We start from the raw sequence: 19732 nt of genomic DNA, 5'->3' as shown, positions 1-19732 counted from the left end.
CCAAGTATTAAACAGCACCTCTGTGTTTCTGAATGTTATCAACAACTACTGTTTTCTTGACAAAACCACGAGAGAGAAATAAATCTCATAAAGAGATTGGTAGGCAGCTGTTTGCCAATGGCTAAATGCTTGCAAGAGTTACATAGTATTATCTCTGTGTTTGTGCTGCTCAGCATTTGACTAGAAATCAGGAATTCTCTAGACCACCTGGTTGCCTAGCAAAATTTGGTGCATTTACCAGCATTGGATCCTTTTCTAAATAAGTTTCAAGACCCAAATCCTTCTGCATCAGTGCAGAAAATGACCCAGGATCCTTAACAGTTAATATACAAGTGTTTTCCTAGATAAGAAGTGAATACATTCTATGTGGTAGAAAACTCTGCTTGCCTATCATAGAAGGCTGCGACACAATTTCTGCTGTCGTGAAGCAGATCTTTCCTCCTATTATCCAAAAACATAGAAACAAGTATAATAGGGTTTGGTGGTTTTTTTGGTGGCACTCGAGACAAATGCTGGCAGAGCTTTGGTGATGCCAGCAGTCCAGCAGCCAGCTGAACAGCATAGCACTGCAACATAAATGGGCTTGTGCTGCCCAGCTGCAGTGTCACACGAGCACACGGACACAGCCGAGTGCTCAGCCCACCTCTGACGGCCACCACGAGGGATGCCAACAGCAGATCAGCCTCACTACGGGGCAGGGAGCAGAACAGTGCCTGATGGGAACAGCTGATCTTTGGGGACGCTGGGCAGCCGTGCCAGCAGCAGCTGCAGCCCCACCATCACCTCACTCAGCATCACTTCCGACTCTTGTAAGTTCAATGTGTTTGTCAAGGTGCAGCTGGAGATACCACACGATGGATGATAGCCTGGGGCTCAGCTTCTTCGTTGCTCCACACTGACCTAACCCTCTGCTGCTGCTGCTGCTGCTGCTGTGGCTGTGCATCCCTGCCCCACCCCTCACATCAGCACCAGTGGTCAGGCAGCCATCAGGGACACCCATGCAGAAGCACAGATCTCTTGCTGTGCAGCCCCCTGTCACTGATAAGGGGTTCCAGGGAGAGCAGGGTGCCATTGAAAGCAGGATGGTTGCTTGTGTGGTCCTGAAATTGATACTGTTAAAGAATAGCTGCTCCTCTCCTTGTAAATCCAATGATGGCTGTGAGAGGTTTGAGTCTACAGTGGTGGACGGGGAATCTCCCTCTCCAGCAAATTTAAAGAGCAGACCATACAAACCTCTATTAAAAAGAATTAGAGTGGAACTGACCCTGTCTTGGGAGTAGAAGTGAGCTGGGTATCTCTTCCAGCCACGGCTTCTCTGCTGGGATCCACCAAAATATTCCCATAGATAGGAAATAAAATCACTGTATAAACAACTACTTTGTGTTGCTGTTTCCTTAAAAGCAGAGCTGCAAGAGAAGGCTTAAACAAAGCACATGTGGGTTAATCAAGTGAAGCTATGTCAGTCTCATGCTTGACATATTCATGCACTCAGACATGACGCACCCTTCAAATGGTGATTCATCATTAGTTTTTCTTGTGGGTTTCTATGTCTTTTGTCCATCCTTGTTACAATCTCTTGCCATCAAATCAAAAGTCCAGTGCTGATTAAAACAACATTAAAATTATATTTTTAATTGGGACATGCACTGTGGCGTGCATGGTAAAGGGTGGAGAGGTCACATGATTTGTGTTCTGATGAGAGATGGGGAGCCAGACTGTGGGTGATGTTTTTGAATGGGAGAAGGAGGGAAGGATAGAGGCAGAGGTGACTGTAGAAGAGTTGATTCTAGAAGGACAATGTTGCCAAGCAATGTGATCATATTTGGTTACTGCATAAGGAGCTGCAGCAGTTTGGTGAGCTTGGGAAGAGTGGTTAAAAATCACAGGACCTGCATAAACCTATTCTACATCTTGCACTGCATTTTCTCCTCATTAGCACCTGTTTGAAGACCAGAGTTTGCAGCCGACCTCCAGCCCCAGAGCCCAGCACAGCACTCAAAAGAAGCATCCCACACTGTTTCTGAGGACATTTTCTGCAGGGTAGGGCAGGACACTGCTTAGACTATGGTCTTGGCTTCTCCTTTTGAGGTTGGCAACTCTCTCCCTGCAGAAGTAAAGGCTCTGCATTTCTCACTCACCAGGATTATCACCATCACATACCCTTGCCCATCTCCCATAAATGTGTAAGTCACACCCTCTGCATGCACGGTGCTCAGATCATGCCAGGTAACACAGCATTGGGTAGCTCAAAGTGCTTGCCTTGTTCCTTTCCCCACTCAGCACAGTGTGCAATTCTGGTCCTGGGCATGCAAAGGAGGAGCAAGGAGGTTCCAGGAAGCTGGCTGGAGGCTGTGCTGGCAACAAGCAGCTCTTCCACAACACCTTATCACTTGGAAAAGAAACTATCCTTTGCCAAATTGTTCAGTAATCCTCCACATATCATTCACTGGTAGTAAACAGAATAGACTACTGCATCTCCTAATAGTGGAGATATGAAATAAAACTGTTTTCTTTCTAGACAGACCCCACAGCCCAGAGTTTTAACCATTTGTCATTTGGAAAGTGAAATTTGGCCAGGAGATCAATGGTCTCCACATGGAAAGAAAAAAAAAAAAAAAAAAAATAAGAGTCTCTTTTAATTTCAAGTATCCAGGTCTGTTTGTGTAAGCAGAGGGTAAGAGTTTACAGTGGATTACAGGTCATCACTTGTAATGGCATTTGCTCTTAAATGGTCACCAGCTTTATTATCTGTACCCATTAAAAGCGGATTTGAACAGCAATGCCAGACTGTACATATGTTTCACTTCATACTGTACAGTTCTAAAGAAATGAGCTCAGCAATAATTTTTAAAATACAACTTCTACATTTAGTGTTTTAAAACTATGTTACATGCACTGTTTCCTTTTGTTCCGCCTGCTTCCTTTTTTCACTTCATTTTCTTTTGCTCTCTATTACAGTTTATGCCTCTCCTTTTGTGAGTCTAGCTTGTAATGTATATCTTCAGATTTCAGTACTTCCCCCCCTTAGAATCAGCCTGCTCTCACCTCTCTTTCTCAACAAGGAAGTCTTCTCTTTCTTTAGCTCCTCACCTATTTTTTTCCTATTTAATACATTGCTAAGACTTTCTTTTTCTTCCTTTTGTTACATATCTCTCTTAAGTTAGTGCTCCTCTTTTCTTTCCCATCTCAGCTCGCTCCTCATTTACCTGCTTTTTCAAATGTTCAGGGCTTCTCCCCTTTGTTCTCTGCCTTCCATCCCTTCCACTCTTCACCTTTCCTTGTTCTCTCCTCACCATGGTCTCTTCCTCTTCTCACCCTTCTCTTGTCCCTTCAGTACTGCACCCCATTTTTCTACATTTTTTCCTCCTCAAGGAAATGATCAAAGCCTGAGAACTCCTTTTCTGACTCCCCAAGGGTTGTTGGGGAATTTATCTCTGTTTCCAGACGATCCAAGAAAAGGAATGTCAGGAGAGCTGGTGTGATCTTGTTTGTATTTCCTGGGACCATGGAGGAGGATAAAGCCTCAGGACTTACTGATGAAGTTTTTCTCTAGTTCTGTGGTCTGTAGACATGAATGAGGGCAAAGGCTTCTTTGGCATGGCTGCATATCCTCAGCAGGTGTCTCTTTCCTCTTGCAAGACAGGGATCCAGCCCTGACCCTCTCCTCCATGGTCCCAGTTGGAAAAGTCAGGCAGTGGGACACAGCAGGGACAGTAATTTCACCACTTGCTCTGTGACTTTTGGTGCAAAGGACAGCCTTCCTTCCCCTCAAAGCTGCCCTGCATCCCTAGGGGGAGAGACCAGGATGGGGTCAGGCCCCTTCCTCATGTGACTCACCACCTACAGGTGACTGTCCATGCCTGGGGCTTGTCACCCGAGCATACCTCAGTTTGCCTTGAGTCTGTAACTGAGATTTCAAAGTAAAACCAGCAGGCGCCTGAGTGGCAACATCCTGGGATGAAGATATGGGCTCCTGCTGTTTGTGTTGTGCAGCACCACAAACACACCAGATGTAAGCAAGCTTTGGAAACCCTTCTGTAACAATAGTAAGGAGTAATAAACAGAAAAGGAATTGCTTATCACTGTTATGCTGCTAAAAAATTTAATCTTTAGCATATTGCTCTGAAAAGAGGTACAAGGCACCGTAGATGGTTCTCATCATATCCTGGGCTCCCTTTGAACTGCTGCCTAGGAGGACATTCTCATTTAGCCAGTGCATATACATAAAGGCTGAGCAATTGCTGCAGGACCGAGCCAAGTGTGCCATGAAATCTAATTAAGATCAACAGGCTCTGGTGTCTGGTGGGGCCTGAGGAGTGCCCTTTCACTGCCTGTGCAAATGGGGCTGTCATTACCAGTGTCCCAGGGCAAACAACCCATTAAAGACCACTGGAAATGCTCCTGTCCCCTCAGTGGCTTTCTGTCAGGCCTAGTGTGAATATTACAAATTAAGCAGAAACACGCTGCAAGATTCCCTGTAGACTCCTAATTAGCCTTCGCGCGGTGGCACTGCTCATCGGTAGTTCTGCTACTTGTGGTGGCACTGCCCATGGAGTGGGGGATGCCAAAAATGCCTTTTGGCAGGGATCCTCTGCCACCATGGTGGCACGGCAACTGGGGGACACCAAGCATCGTGTTCTCATGGTGACAGCAAACATGGCAGTGCCATGTGCTCCCTGGCAATGCAGCAAGGTGCCCAAGGAGTGACAAGCAGCAACAGGGCATCATTCCCACGTCAAAAAAATCACTTTGGGGCTGCCACCGGGGAGCAGACCCCACAGGAGCGACAGGAGAAGCATGGACTGGAGGCCTGGACCATCCCACATCTGTAAAGTCCTTTATTCACAGGGAGAGTTCCACTTACAGCCATCGGTCCTGCCTGTGGAGAGGCAGGAGCTGGTCCCTCCTCTTCTCCTTTCCTGTGCCCACCACTCCCTTCCAGACCAGGTAAGGTGGCAGCCTGGAGCTGGTCCAGCTCTGCAAACAGGACCAAGGAGGTGAGCAAACAGGGAGACACATCAGACAGCTGAAAGAAAAAAGCCAGGTTCTTCTGAGTCTTTTTAATGTACAGGACCAATATATGTGTAATAGTCATGTCATAGGATTAAATATTTGCTATAGGATTAAGTATTTCTGCACTGCTCTAGTGACTTCACTAGCTTCCAGTGCCTGGGGCTGCTGGTAATGAGCTGGAGTCACATACCAAACTGAATTATTATTACTAACACGTTTAGATGCAGCCTCATACCTGATGAATGACACCTGCTGTGAAAAATGAGTGATGCTATTTTTGGAAGGTATTTATCTGGTGTTTGGAGGGTAGCTTGAGACATAATGCAATTCAAATGCATTTCTTTAGGTAGGATAACGATTTTTACATTATCATATTCAATGAAAGTATATCTACAAGTACATCTTCTCTATGTGTTGTATGTGTGCGAAATGTGTATCCTAGATACCTAATGGCAATGACAGATCCAAGCTGTAAATAAATTGAAAAGTCAAATGTGCATTACTGGGCCCAGATCACTAAACTTAGTAGGAACTGATTCTGGGAAGGAGTGCAGGATTGGATCAAACAGTAAAGACAAACATTATTATTAAATTTTTGGAAATTAAAGCAATATTACAGATTTAAACTTGGATGACATTTTGCACACCACTAGGAAAATCACAAGGCACTTAGAGCTCAAAACTCCCCTATGGAAAAATTCATAATAATTTTTTTGAAAACTGCAGGTACATTCCCCCACTCTCTCCCTCCTTATTCTACTGTCCTTACTTCTTCTAATCATGTTCCACAAGTAAAAACAAAATAAACAGATAAAATATTTACTGACAATGTTAACACAAGCAGGGTTTTTTTAAAATTAGTATTTTTCACTTTTCCTGACTCACAGGTGAAAGTGGGAATTAACAGAAAGCACAGGTGTGTTTGTACAGTTGTCTTGCTTGATCCCTGTTGACAGACACATTGCCCTGGACGGTGTTTAAAGTAGGCTTGAAGTGGGATTATAAATGTGGAGTTTTTTATTTCTTTCTTTCTTTCTTGAGACACCACCTTTTTCCCAGTAGTGTCACTTGGACATTCAAAACAAACCAGTGAAACCCTTTTCCTCTCTTTCTCCCGGTAAGAAAACCCCAACATTTTCAAATGGCCAAGTTTGGATTGTCCCAAGGTTTTATGGCAGGCACATGAATGGTTGCCACTGGAAATGTCAATGATGCTGCCATCAGTAGTGTTCTGTTCAAGGATGGACCCAGGAAAGAATCAAATCTGCAATATGCAATAAGCACTATGAGGACTGCAGGCTGGCAGGTCTGTGAACTAAAGATGGAGCAAAACCAAAGACCAGCTTGATTCTGAAACCTTCCTTGCATTTACTGTTTTCCATCCTTGTCTTGTGGCTCAAAAGCAGGTTATTTCTTGGGCAGGTACCTGCACTTGGCTGTTCCCCAGGAGGGGCCAGAACCACAACAAGTCAGGTCTGGGTAAAGTGCTTGTGCTCCTCTGTTCTCTGACACCAGGCACACCAAACCTCCCTCCACTGGGGACAGGAGGGAGGCACCCATGCCCTGGCTCAGGGTTCTGCAAGAGTGATTCCCAGCCTTTCCAACTAGAGCTGCCTGTTGGCTCCAGTCCCAACAGCTGGCAGAACCCCTTTGCCCATGAAGTGGCATAAAGGTGCACCCTTGGATCACCTGCCTGAGCCCAAAGTACTCACATCCTAATCTAATCAGAAAATCCATATTGCTATGCTTACAGACCATGAGTTCGCTGTCAGTATCACACTTGGTGGCCTCTGGCACTTGGCAGCACACTTCACTTGGTTGGAATGTTCATGGACTGACACCCATCAGCATGCTTTTGAGATGCACAGGGTACACTTGCAAATGTGCCTTCATTTTTCCCTCCAAAATACACCTAGACTCTTATTCCCAGGGGTTTTTTTCATCAGCATAGCTCAACAAAACCACTTTCCCCTTCTTAATTAGCAAATTGCTTATCAGCAAATAAAACAATTATTTTGTCCCATTTTATTTCACATTTTCTTCCTTTTAGCTTCCAAACTAAATACCTTGCTTCACAAAACTCTTTTTCACAAGAACATGATAGTCTACTATGATATCTCAGAGTTCTCTAAAGAGCCTTAGGTGCTTAACACATATATTCTTTAAACACAGTAATTTTACTCCTCACAGTGGGAAGCAGACATCATTCATAAAGTTTCTGTTTCCCCAAGAGATCAACACTGACTAATGCTCTGCACAATTAAGTATTTTAATTTAACTGTGTATGTGAGAAGTTGAACCAGGAGCTTTTTCCAGACCAGGGCATGCTTTGAAAAACAGTAAGAAAGACAGGTGCTTGAGCAAGCTAATTTCTTTTAAATAGTTAGTTTCCCACCCCACTCAAAATTTGTCATACAATATACCATGTCCCAAAAGCACAGGTTCAGTGAAAAGCTGTGATTCAGTGACAGATTGGACATACACACAGAGACAGGAGCCAGGTAGGATAAACAGGGCTTTTATGCCAGCACACAGAATTTGAGACCTAGAGTTTCTCTTCAGAGATGATGAAAAAAAAAAATCTGTATTCTACAGGAGATTGAGTTGTCTGTAATTTATGCTGCATTTATTGGTACTAATTTCTCATGCTCATCTATCAGTTTCCAATCTTTCTCTCAGTAATATGCACTCAACAGTCTATATTCCTGTTAACTGCTGAAATTATCTCTTGTAAGAAGTACTGCTCAGTAGATCTATTAAATGCATTGAAAGTATTTACTGTAAAATCCAACTGAAATTTGTCTAGTTAGTTTTCCCAGTTTGCATTAAGTAATGTGTGAATAATAAAACAATGGGAAAAGTATATCTTCTCCTTATCACTGAAAAGCACATTTATCTACCAAAATGGCCTAACATAAGTAGACCTTCCTCAGCACATGAACTAAGACATGTACACCTTCTGTCTAGAATTGCAAGTTGATTATGATTAGGGTTCTGCATTTTATTATGGCTGCATTAAAATTTGCCATTAAGCATAATACCCTCTGGTGACTGAAACCAGTTAAGGTTTTAAGTTAATATGAATTGCATACAAGCTTTATCTAAACTAGTGGTGTGCAATATGCATTTGTAAGTATTTCTCATTTCTTCATTCCCTAGAAGTGCAAGCTAATGATACTACTAGTAATGCATTCAGCTTTGAAGGAGTTTTGTGAAGAGGTAAGGATTTCATACCTCGGATCTCCTGTGAGAACTAAAACAAGTGGAGAAAGAGACTCCAGTTAACCTCCGTCTTGTTTCACGGAACCAGCAATTCATGTACTAAATCCAGTATTGAATCTCTAGAGGGGATTATTTTTTCCCCTAGGTATTTTATATTCATTAGGGGTGTCTTTCTACAGTGAGCTCTTGCTTGGGTTCTTAGAGTTGATTAGCATACAAACTGGTGTCTTTTCAAACATTTGCAGCTATTTTAAACAACATTTGTTCTGGCAGAGACAGACTACAATAGACATCTATAACGTCTGAAAAGTGATGGAGAAGGTGAGTGGGAAAAGGCAGTTCACTATTTCACCTGATGCTAAAACAAGGCAACACCTCTGAGAAACACATCGGAAGAAAATCAAGGGAATGCAAAGATTTTGCACAGAGCATATTTAAATTGTGTGGAGCTTAGTGCCATAGCAGTAGCTCCTGAATTTCTCATCCTGAAGAAGTGCATGTTGATGGGTTCCAAGACAGGAGCAGGGGTTTGAATTCCAAAAGGGTTTGAATTCCTTCATGGAAGAGAGAGCCCACAGAGGCGCAACACAAAGTTGTCTGGATGCATTCTTCAGCATACTAAGTACCCAAGTGGTTGTTGATTGCTGAAGTTGGGTTGGCACAGAAGGTGAAGGATCACTCTCTTTTGGACTGTCTCCTGACTGTCTGCATTGAAAACTGTGTGTGAGGTTGAACCAACCTTAACATTGGTCTAGTTCAGATTTTCTGGTAAGTTTTGGTGGCAATCGGCCCCATTATTTTTCCTGCAATTTCAGGATCATATTCTTTGGATGGTCCATTCAGGTGTTCCTTCAGACATTTCATTTTAGTTCTCAGGAATCTGAAATTTCAAATGTATTTTATCTATATAAAACATATTCTGAAGCAATTTATTCTGTTTTCAGACCTGTCACTTCAATGTTCAGTCTTGACAACATGAGAAGTTCTGCACTAAGGTAATGCATGCAGAACAGAAGGCCACTCACCTGCCCAGATGAGTCTGACCTAATAAGCCTTATAGAGGGGGATTTAGCTGCTGATAGGGATGCCTAAATTTAGTTGAATGAAATAGAGATATGTCTGTGTGAGCTACATGTTTAAGCTTCCACTAGAGTCAATGGCAGTTTAGTCAACAGGGAATGGAGTTGAGAGAAAAAATTCATATTGTTAGAGGGTAAATTCCATCGCTTGCTTAGCTGAACTACCCTGGCTCCATTGACTGTAGTCTTTAGATCTCCAGTGGCTATTGCAGAAGCCTAAGTAGACAGGTAGACACAATTTGGATTCTTTGAATGGGGAGTTGAAGTAATTAATAATTTCAGCTAAAGTCTATAGCATTATAAATAATTAGTCTATGTTGGATGGATTTGGTATGTTTAGGTGTCTCAGATTTCCCCTACAGCAGACCATAGCTCTTCCTTCTGTGAAAGGAACAATTTCTTCAGGAAAGCTCAATGCTTTCAGTTGCATACAGTTTGCTGTACTTCCTTCATGACATCAGCTGGGAGCTCCCTCCTTGATACAGAGAGGGACTGTCCTTTGGCATCAGGAAGCCTGACCATCTGTTGACAACTATGTGAATTCATGAGGTTGCACATAAGCTTTTTTCCTGACTTTGGAAGATTTTTGAAATCCTGGATACTGCCTCTCTGAAAAGAGATACACTATGGCCATGTTTATATAAACAGCTTGCAGTTTCCAGATGTATTGCAGTTATTGTCTGAAAGTCTCTAACCCTGATTAAATCTTGAGTCCTGCATTCACATCTGGCTCTGAGAGGGCAGAGCACCCATTGGTGCAGCACCCAGGCCTGTAGTGTTAGTGTGTGGTAGCTAGAGTGTAGTTGGATCCAAGGCTCAGACTGCAGTTCTTCTTCACTGTGCCAATCTTGTATGAACAAACTGATCCACCAGAGCAAGATAAGGCACAGCATCACATACATGAGAATTGAAAGCAAACTCAAGTACATCCATGAAGACATAGCTGATTTTGATTATTAAAACAAAAATAAATACAAAGCAGCACTAGCATGTGTTTCTTTCTGAGTATTGTTAAAGGATCTGTTTAGCTGATTGCGCTCTGCCCCATCAAACAGGAGGGGTTTCTCAATGCCCCATCGTTCTTTAGCAGCTAAAGACCAAGGGAGAGGGGTTTATGTAATTTCACTGGGCTACATTTATCTCTACCTGGCAATGATTTTGTCATGCTGGCTGAGTGCTGTACATTTTGTACCTCATCTCCAGGATCATGTCTCTGCATTTAGAGCTTTGAACATAACAATGTCAGATCTTCTGAAGGGAGCTGAATTTGTCTCATCCCTTTCCCCTAAAACACACAGAATCATGTAATCTTTTGACTCAGGTCTCATGTCCTCATTGTTCAGCTACAGTATAATTTATCTTTCTTTTCCCTCTCTCTTGACAATTCTTTGTTGATGCTTATCTCATGAGCAGGAAGAGATTTGGGGGGCAGGGAATCTGAGAGGTGGGGAGGTGAAGTGACTTTCCAGTGGCCATAAAGCAGCTCACTGAACTTCAGACTTATCCTGAATTATCCAGGGTCTCAGCAAAGTGCTTCTATCACCAGGTCACACCACATCCCTGAAAGTTTTAGTCCATACCTCCCACCAGACTTCTGTGTATCTCATCCCATCATCTCGATCTCTCCTTTTCTCAACGCCTCACATGTTCTTCAATTGCCTCTTCAACCTTGCTTCATGCCTTGCTAATATACTGCCAATACCCTTCTCTCTACCTGCCTTTCCCAAAGCCTCCATCTTAACCAGGCAGGAATGAATGGCTCCGTGCCATTTTGCCATGTTGGTCTCGTACTGTTGCAATTGTACAACACACTCAGATTTCTGTTTGAATAGCAAAATGTTACCCAGCTTCCACTGTGAGAGTGGCTGCCTGGGGCAGGCATGCTCACAGAAAAGATCTTTGCTCTCTATCTAAAAAAAAAAAAAAAAATCAAAGAAAGGCAAAAGTCAAAAGCTCATCATGCCCCAAAGAAATGTCTGTATCTCCATGGAAGAGTTCCAAGTATATAAGCCAAGCTGAAGTGGTAAGGGTAGTAAATTTTCAGATCAAAGGTTTTGAAAACATGAAGTTCTGTTTGTGTGATGCAGACCAGAGCTTTTTGTGCTTCTCAGAAGTAGCAAACAGGCCAGCACAGTCATGCCAATAAAGCATTAACATCAGCTTTTGAAAGCTGAATGCCACTGCTGATTATTGCAAGAAGACCTGGAGCAGAGCTTATTTTAATTGAAATGAAGCTTTCAGGCCATTTCACTCACTCTCATAAACCAGCTGGAGATATTTAGGCAGAACTTTGGAAAGGCATTTTAAGGCATGAGTTCAATATTTGTACCCCATGTCACTTGGCTTGAGGTTGTCAGACTAATCACAGGGTGGTGGCAGGGAGTACAGACCAGTGCTGCAGGAAAAAATGGTGGAAAACCTGAGGGTGGGCATCAACTGGGCAATTTGGGGAGTTTTGTGGTTTGCTTAGTGGAACCAAGTGGGAAATAGGTATTGGTTATCCTGGAAGTAGGAAATGTTGGACTGAAACTTAGGATATCACTGCTGTTTTTTTTGTAGTGCCATATCAGTCTAACTTAGTAGTAGCAACACAGATTAAATTAAATTTGTGAGATTTACAATAATACATCTAGCAAGAATTGCAAAAAAAAGGAACTGGGTAATTATGATATTTGCAACTGATTTCAAGTAATGCAAACATCTCACTGCATCTTTAAGGGCAGGGAGGATATTTTTAAACAAACAGGCTTCCTTACTGCAAGTAATAGATTGTAATAGCAACTGGCAGAAGGATTCATCTATTTTAGTTGTTCTCATGGTTTCATCAGTTTTAGCTCTAACAAAAGCATTTAAAAGAAGGGAGCACATTCTATTGCAAGGAAATTGTCGAAGGATTTCTTTTATTATTCTATTCTATCCTGTCATACTTTTATTTTCACAAGTGTAGAGCATTTTGAAACATTTCCTTTTGCTGTTCAAGCTTTCTGCGATTGATCCCACTTCCCCTCCCAGCATGGCTGTTTTTTGCATACATACTTAAATATAGCCCCTTCAGAAAACTTGGAAGTTACAGTGAATAAGAATACATTTTCTCTTTAGCAATATTCTTGCCATTCTTTCCTTTCAATAGAGTTAAATATGTAGATAAATTAAGACAAATTTCTGTTATTTTGGATTCAGACAGGCTACTTAAGAAATAAAAGGTAAGTGGAAAGAACTGTTCTTGAGCTTGTATAACTGAACTACTATGCATCTCAGAAGGTCTTAAACACACAAGAGCCATAGCCATGTGCTAGCAAATATTAGTGAAGGAAAAGCAAGAACACCATCACACACCTGTACAGATTTTGTGTGTGTGCATTGGATTGCCTGTTGAACACTACATGCAGTCCTGGTCCTCCCCTTGAAGGAAATACTGCGGAAAAACATTCAGAGAAGAATCACAGGGATGATTAAAAACACAGAGCAATTTCCATACTAAGAAAAGTGATGACTGAGAGGGAATATGCTATATGTCAAAGAGCGTAAAGAGAGTGAAGAGAGACTGATTGTTCTTCTCTTCCAACCCAAGAACAAAAAGGTACCAAATAACACCAGCAGGTTCAAATTGAGCAAAACCAGATGGCTCTTCATAAAACGTATAGTTAAGCTGTGGAAGTTCCCTGCAGGAAGATGTTGCTTATGGTGGTTACACGGGCGTATGGGAAGATCCTGAGCATAAACCACTGATGGCTCAGAAAGCACTCCAGGGAAGTGCATGCCTTTGCTATTCTTGCTCACTTCCTCAGACTTCTCTTTCTGGCCACAGTTCGAAGCAGCATACTTTGGTCTGGCCCTGTATTTCTGTTCTTATTTTCATAATTGCTTCCTGATAAAACCACCTGAGTCCCTTTCTTTGCCCCATATACATACCCAAACTCAGGTAGGAGTAGGACTGCTTTTGCAGATATGTCTATTTCTAACAAGGTGCTGAAGTAAATGATTTACTGAAATACATGCAGCAAATCTAATCAGCAAACTGTGTTGGCATCAAGAACAGGAAAAGATGATAAGAGTGTCAAGAATGAAGCAGTAATTCAGTTACTTTAGGGTCTTGCAACAACCCTACACAACCTGTGGCACTACAACGACACAGCGTGTGAAACTCTTGTTTTTAAAAGGGAAAGTGTTTCTCCACGTGAAGTGACAGCTATTGCACCATAGAAGATGAACTGCTCTCGTCTACAATCCAGCCTGGCAGAAATATGCTCTTGACCAATGTTAGCATTAAGAATGCTGAGACTCACTCTTCATCCAAATCACAAAGGTGCAAACTTCCCCTTGGAGACATGCTTCCTACACAGATCCTATAAATAGCCCTTTGGAAAATATTTTGCTCTATTTAGCATTTTATTAAAAGCATTGTGTAAAATGAATTCTCTGTTACTCTGCACTGTTCATCTGTATGTAACACCAATGGTAATTGATTTTCTGATGGTGCATGAACCACTAATGTAAAATGTCTGCACAAGACTTAAAGGTGAAATCTATTCTCCCTGCAGAAAGCCTATATAATCTGGCTTTACACAGGAGAAGTGTATCTTAAAGGAACCAGAGAGCAATGCAGTTCCTGCATCCCTCCTACTGCTCCAACCTGTGGTGAGGACATAGGCACTAGCCCAGCTTCACTATGACCTCTGCAGAGGTGGCAGCATCAGCCAGACACTGGTGACAATTTAAACATTTTTTATCCAGTGTTAAATTCCTAACACAATTTTGCACCAGCAGCTCATTTAAATACATATTATTATTCACTTAGGCTGTGTGTTTGCATCCACGCATGCCACTGTGTTTACATCTCTTCCTCCACTCACCACTTCCATTCCCTGCAAACCTTCTGGCTGCTCCCAGGGACATGTAGAAGGAGGACATTGGCTGCCTCACTGGGCTATGTCTGTGTGCAATTGGTGCCACCACACCAGGATCAGGCCATGCAGGCTGAAACAATTCACCATCTTCTCAGCAAGCAAAGCTGGGGGCAAACATTGCCTACAGTATCTGCTGATGCCGGAACACTGCAATTACTTCCGAAATCTAACCTAATTACAGTTGCTGAAGAATTTTTTTCCATCCTCTCTGGCTCATTTACAGTTCTCCCACATTCTCCTTTATGTCTCCTTTCTATGAGTCAATATTTACTTTTTTAACACTTTCTCTTCCTCTGCTTCCTTTCCTCCTGCAATGCTCTGTGAAAGGGGAATATCACAGCCTCTGCTAGAAGCTACACCTGTGCACTACCTGCCCCAGAGATGGAAGCCAAATGCACCCTTCAAGTTCTTACAGCCCCCTCTCTGACTTTGCAAAATCAAGGGAACACCTCACCTGGTTTTGGGTTACTGAAATTATTTTGTTTGTCTTTTGACACTTTCCTGGGGCAGTCACAATGAAATAAGAGCCACATTTGCATCAATATGAGGGTGAGGAGCTGACAGCCACAAAAAAGGAAGAGCAGTCCATGAACTCACTCATTTTCATTGACAATAGAGAAAAGAAATAATCTAGCTTAAAGGAAAAAAGTTTTCTGGAGTTTTTTTTTAATTGTACGACTATGCTCAAACTAAGAGTTTGAAACAGCAAAGTAAATAATTTTAAAATTCATGGTTTGATTTAGGAGAGTTAGTTTTTTTTTTAATTGTTACCAGGAATTTAGTATCTGTTTGAACAAGGATGAGCCCAAGGAAGAACACGCGTAGGGCCTCATTGATATCTAGTGCCTATGGACTGCAGTAGTTTAAAATAGATTGAAAGACACAGTGAAGAGATAAATCTGATAACAGCAGATAAATTCAGACTTCCACACTGTCTTGATATGATAGTTGCTTACTGCTTTGAGAATCAGAGATGACAGAGCTGAATATGTGTGGACAGATTATATACCCCTGAGTTTGAATATTTCTTTATATTTCTTTTGTTCTTTACTAAACTTCCACATTTAAATTATCCATATTTCTAGTAGCATGTGTTGTGACTAGCAATAGCATCATGAGATTAAGGTAGGTGCAAGAGCAGAGTGTTGCACCATGGAATCAAAGCAAGCTGAGATGAATTTGAAAGAGGGAGTGTGTGGTGGTGAGTAGTATAACTCCAAATATGTCAGCAAAACCGGTACGCAGAAAAAAAGAGGAGGGAGAGAAGTTATCAAAATTATTTGAAAAACTGTGGAATCCTGATGGTGATGATGAAATCCAGGCCTAATCCAGCTTCTGCCAGAATCACTGGAGATGACGATCAGGCTGTGTCATGTAAGGAGATAGGCAACGGTTCACTACACCTCCCTTCTGCTCATAAGAGCTTCTGCATGAGGTAAAAGATCTCTGTAAAACTGGCCAGGAATTAAAACTTTTATACAGGTCCAGAGGAATATGTGCCTGCCAAAAAAAACCTAACACAGTGCAGTAGTAATGCAAGATGTAAAATGTAATAACTATTAGCAATAGTCTTTTATTCTTAGTCAAGGTAAAGACAAAGTTCCTGTGTTTGCATTCAAACGTCTCCCACCTGTTCTTAATTCAGTTGTAGCACTACAGCCTCTTATTATCTTCCATTTCACTGGGACTTCCAGAGCAAAAATAGCAGATCCCTTACTCCTGGGTTCAAGCTTGAGCTTCCTTTTCTTGAACAGCTCTCAAATCTGAACAAACTCCATCAGCCTGATTTGAGACCAGAGCCTTTTCCCCAGGCACAGACATGCCATAGTTTCTTATTCCTATTAACCAGCACAGTCACACTGAAACTGGATGTATTCCTATGAGATGTATTTCCATTCTGCTGTGAGTGAACCAAAGGTCTTGTATGGGCCAAGAGGTGCACTGGCACAAAGACTGCTGTCAGCCAGAGGGTAAGCAGATCATCTCTTTCCCACACGAGAAGGAATTATTTCCACAGCCTTGAGCTTTGGCTCGCCAGGCTGACACACACACACATGCAGTATGCTCCATGGCAATTGAGTGCACACATACAGCTCATGCTGTCTGGAAGTTCTTCCCAGAAAAGATGCAAATTCTCAGCCACAGGATTTCCAGCAAGCTTTAGGGCTTTCTGGGTACCCAGCAGCAATTTCAGCCCTTCCAGACAGCAAGTCTATTCAATGTTTAGCAACTAATTTTTCAACCCACACCTCTTCCTCCCCACTCTTTGCATTAACCACTTAAAGGAAACTTACAACCCCTTTTTGGAATAAGGTGAGAAAGTCAAACCCTCAGGTAGTTTGCATACCTGGCTTAGTTCTTCCATGAAAACCCTGGCAATGGACTTTTTTTCAAACCAGATCTGACTGAATTAAGTTCAAATCAGCAAGTTGTCTCTTCTCTTGTAATAGCCGTGCAGAAAAACAAGGAGTTTGGATTTCTAGGGGAACAGATCCTGACAACCTATCAAACATCCTACTGCAGTGCTTGGGGCAGCTCCAGTAGAATGCATCCAAAGTCCATTTCACTGTGGCATCTCTCTGCTTTTCCCTGCTTCGAAGACTCTGCTGCTGGTTGATAAGTATGCACTACATCTCCCTCCCTCAGGAAGCTGCAAGCCGCAGAATGAAAAATAATGCTGATGCCCAGAAGACTATTCCTCCCTGCAGAAATTTCTAAGAAAATTGATTACAGAAATACATTACCCAAAGAAGGAGCTCTTCACATCTGTCCTTGTGCTCCCATGCTTGCCTCCCCCAGCCAGCCTGTCTGGAAAGAAGCACAGAGCTCCCAGCAGACACAGCTGGTGTGACTTCTCTGACTAACATGAGACATTAGATTTATTTGCCATTTATTTGTTCATGCTGCTCTCGCTTTCAACATGGAAGGTAGGAAAAATTGCCCAAAGTCTGTTGTGCCCCTTAATTAATATGAATCAAATGAATCCTTGTCCATATCTGTTGCATCCCAGGTTGGTTCAGTTAGGGGTTTAATAACTGTTAGTTAGTCGGTTCTATGTACCCCCATTTTCCCCTCACAATGGTCTGCTCCAGGTTGTCTGCCATTGGAGCTTTCCCATGTCAGTCTTGTAGTCACCTCGTGTTTATTCCTGAAACTTCTGTGTCAGTTACCCTATCCCTGCAATCCCATTTGTCTTGGAACCCTGTATCCACCCCAGTATGTTCCCGTAGGCTGCTGTGGTCCACATCACTCCCCCGTTACCTGTCCCCATTGGGCAAGGGGGGCTTCCGCCCCTGTCTGCCCACCCCCTGTATAACCCCATGCTTCCTTTGTCTCGGCGCCATCTTGACCACACGCGTGCTAGGGGACACCGCTCCAGCCACCGCGGCAGCCACACAGGAATAAACTTTCTCCAGCCACGCAGGACAGGTGTGCCTTCCCTCGCCCCTTTATCTCCTCTCAGTGTCGGCCACAGAACACGGCAGACCTACGCGGAGGCTCAACGCCAGACCTCCGCACGCACGCGGCAGCCCCAGTCTTGTGGACAAAGTGCAGAGCCTAGCCGGGCTCCCCAGCCGCCCGAGACCGGGGAGAAGAACGCAACGCCTCACATATCCTTACTTTCTTGAAAACTACAGAGAACAGTTTCATATCCAGTGGAATTGGTCAGGTTTTTGTGGGTTCTTTATTTTTTTTCTACCACAGTCCTCTCCCCTGCAGTGCCATCTCTGACTTTTGCAGCACTGTTGCCATTTATGTTGATTATTTGGGAGAACCCTATTTACCTCTACACAAACACTAATCTGAATGTAGGCTTCACATTTAAATTACAGGCTGTAAATAGCATCCTATTTCCCTACAATATCTACTTGTGTCTGCTGAAAATTAAAAGCCTTTATATAGCACAGCCAATCAGAAAATCATCACAGAACCTTCTGGGTTTGAAAGTACCTTAAAGATCATCCTGCCATGGGCATCTTCCATTAGACAAAGTTGCTGAAAGCTCCATCCTACCTGGCCTTAAACACTGTGAGGATGGGGGCATCCACAGCTTCTCTGGGCAACATGTTTTATCTCATCTAAACATGTTCTCTTTCATTTTAAAGCCTTTATCCCTTGTCCTATCACTACATGCTCTTGCAAAAAGTGACTCCACTGCTCTCCTGTAGGCCCCCTTTAGGTACTTGGGAGACCTCAGCTTCCAGATTGTGGTGGCCAGGCTCTGGCTCTGGAGCCAAGGGATGTCCAAAGTGACCCCTGTGCCTTGCAGCAGCAGCACCTCATAAATTTAACTCCTGGCAGCAAGAGAAAGCAAACCAGCAGAGTTAAACACAGTGTGTCTGGGTTGAACTCACACCCAACCCCAAATCCTTCCCATGGTCTTGCCACAATGGAACAGGGTCCCTGGGGCACTGCTGTCCTCTCAGGCTCCTCGCCTTGGCCCTCCTTCCTGGAGACACCTAGCCTGTGGTTCACGGACTATTGAAAACCCTGTTGCCTTGTTTCTGGGCTGTGAAGGTTGGCCAGCCTATTCTAGTCGAAACAAAAGAGATTGTGTCTTTGGATCACAGGCTCCTGGTGTCTGAAAAGCTGCTTACTAATATTTCATTATTATTAGAAGATTTCATTCTTTAAAATTGAACGCTGGGCTCCTTGCCTAAAGTTCTTACGTGTAGCATCTAGCATAACCCTTTGGTTAATTTCCAACCCAAACATGGGATTGACAGCATTTGGTTATTTTCCATGTGTCACTGGATGGAGAGAAAGGCTTTGTGTTTTGAATGGCTGGTATTTCACAACGGGATTCAGGTATGAGCTGGGAAAAGCCTGCCTCACCCTCAGCCGCTCTGCTCTTTGTTGCCCTAATTAAAGTTTACTCTGGTAACCTAGGGAATGAATTAAGAAACAAACCTCAACCAGTCTCCCTTGTTCACTTGTGCAACAGTGTCCTTAGAAATTCACAGGGAAGATGTTAAAACACAGTACGATAGAGATGTAATTTTGTGCATGAGCCCCTGTGTGTCTCTGATTGCATTTCTCAACCTGGTATTTTCCTTAAGGTACTTGGTTTCCCAGCTTCTGAAAGCACAGGGTTGGTTTGGGGAAAGGATTTTGGTAGGTTTCAAAAGGACTGGAATATCAAACCATGTAGTATATATAATCATGGGAAGTTCCTTTTCTCTAACCTTACAAGGCTTGAAGATTTTATGTTATACTTCATTGTGTAACACAAGGAAAGTACCTCGGGAACAGAAATGTCTTTTATTCCACTCCCCATGTATCTGATGCTTTATTCCCTCAGGCACTACTTGTTTGCCAAAGGATTGTTTAACCACTGTTTGACAATTTCCAAATGGGAAAAAATGCTGGGTTTCATCCAAAGGAAGGGAGGAGCTTTTTCAAGTTTTGTATTTAATCTTGGTTAAAAGTAAACAACGTTACCCTTTCGACATTAGTCATGCCTGTTGTATAAAGTATAGTGTAAAAATGCTCAGCAAAGGAGCACAACAT

The sequence above is a fragment of the Vidua macroura genome, chromosome 2 (assembly GCF_024509145.1).
Source record: "Vidua macroura isolate BioBank_ID:100142 chromosome 2, ASM2450914v1, whole genome shotgun sequence".
NCBI classification, from domain to species: domain Eukaryota; kingdom Metazoa; phylum Chordata; class Aves; order Passeriformes; family Viduidae; genus Vidua; species Vidua macroura.
This window is presented reverse-complemented; position numbering follows the sequence as displayed.